The sequence below is a fragment of the Gossypium arboreum genome, chromosome 11 (genome assembly GCF_025698485.1).
Source record: "Gossypium arboreum isolate Shixiya-1 chromosome 11, ASM2569848v2, whole genome shotgun sequence".
In the NCBI taxonomy this organism is placed as follows: Eukaryota; Viridiplantae; Streptophyta; class Magnoliopsida; order Malvales; family Malvaceae; genus Gossypium; species Gossypium arboreum.
Window position 1 is genome coordinate 59,317,359 of NC_069080.1, and position 1,852 is coordinate 59,319,210.

General features: G+C 31.5%; 1 non-coding gene across 1 annotated transcript; it reads right to left on the reverse strand.

The window, feature by feature from the left end:
- Positions 1-1,745: 1,745 nt before the first annotated feature.
- Positions 1,746-1,852, reverse strand: LOC128284671 (small nucleolar RNA R71). Its single transcript, XR_008275093.1, has one exon. It is a non-coding gene; the product is annotated as a small nucleolar RNA R71 (small nucleolar RNA).

Genomic DNA, 1,852 nt, shown 5'->3' on the forward strand with positions numbered 1-1,852 from the left:
TCTCGTAGCTCTCTTGTCTACATGGTGTCCTTCACTTGGAACCACGCATGCAACCTAGCTACATATATCCCGTAGCTCTCTTGTCTACATGGTGTACACATAGTATCACCCATACGACCTAGCTACATCATAATGTCTTGTAGCTCTCTTGTACACATGATGTGCACTCAGCACTATACGTGTGACCTAGCTACATACCATCTGTATCATCCAATCTTTCCGAAGGTTCAACCGGATTTCTCTCTTTTCCAACAATTTCACCAATCAAGTAATTATCCAAAACATATTTCCAATATTTTTATAAAATATCATAATACAAGTAATAGTGATGTGTTACTTACATATAAACTTACATCTCATTTAATATCAACACAATAACATTAAATTACACATTGTCTTATTAAAAATCATATGAACTTACAATTTCCCATAATATCCATAATCATAGAAATCACATTTATGTATGATAATTCAATGCACTTCATGTACCATAGACATATTTTTAAATCAATTCATAAACTTGACACCATAATCATTTAATTTAACATAATTCAATTAATTCACTAAATTTAACTTTCAAATATAAATTACAGCATTATTGTTGTATTATTATCATACCAACTTACATACTTTCAACACCTCGGAGATCATAGTAAATATATCAATTTTACATTGAAACATGCATAAATTAATGCTTATTATGCATATGAACTTACCTTGATATTAAAACGGACATTTTACCAACTTTCCCAATTTTCAATTTTTCTCTCATTCTAGGTTCAAATCTCGTTTTCCGGGATCTAAAACATCATATTTTACTTATTTAATTAATGTACTATTCAAAACAGTTCTTAACTCAAACTTTAGAAAAATTACACTTTTGCATATTTACACTTTTTCCCCTAGGCTCGGGAATTAAACTTCATTCCTTATTCTTATGTTTTATGACATGATGATCACTTTTCCCTTCTATGGCAATATCAAATTCTCACTCTAACATATACTTATGACTATTAGGTATTTTTACCAATTAAGCCCTTTTGCTCGTTTTCACTTAAAACCGAGTAGCACAAGTTGTCTAACATAATTTAAAACCTCATATTGTATCATAAAATACCAGAATACACAAATTTTACCTATGGGTATTTTTCCAAATATGAACTCTAGGTTTAATTATTGCTAGCATAAGCTAAATCAAGTTACCGGGACTCCAAAAACGTAAAGAACTTGAGAAACGGGATAGAACGGACTTACAATTGAGCTTGGGAAGCTTGAAAACCCTAGCCATGGAGTCTCCCTTGGTATACACGTCCATGGTGAAGAAGATGAGCAAAATTGGCTTTTAATTTTGTATTTTAATTCATTTTACCCCTAAATGACCAAAATACCCTTACTACTAAACTTTCCAAAAATTCCATCCATGTCCAATTTTTGTCCATAACTTAGAAATTGGTCAAATTGCTATTTAAGACCTCCTAATTAATATTTCAAATCAATTTCATACCAGAAACTTCTAGAATGCAAGTTTTGCAACTTATTCAATTTAGTCCCTAACTTCGAATTAAGCACTTTATGCATAGAATTTCTTCACGAAATTTTCACACAATCATGCAATCATATCATAAACCTCAAAATAATCATAAAATAATTATTTATATCTCAGATTTTGTGGTCCCGAAACCTCTGTTCCAACTAGACCCAATTTTGGCCTATTACAGAAGTACTTCCCACCAGCTAAAATAGCCAAGTTGAGGAATGATATCTCTTCCTTTGTTCAGATCAATTTAGAGACTTTATATGATGCATGAGAGAGATACAAAGATCTATTGAGATAGTGCCCTCACCATGGGTT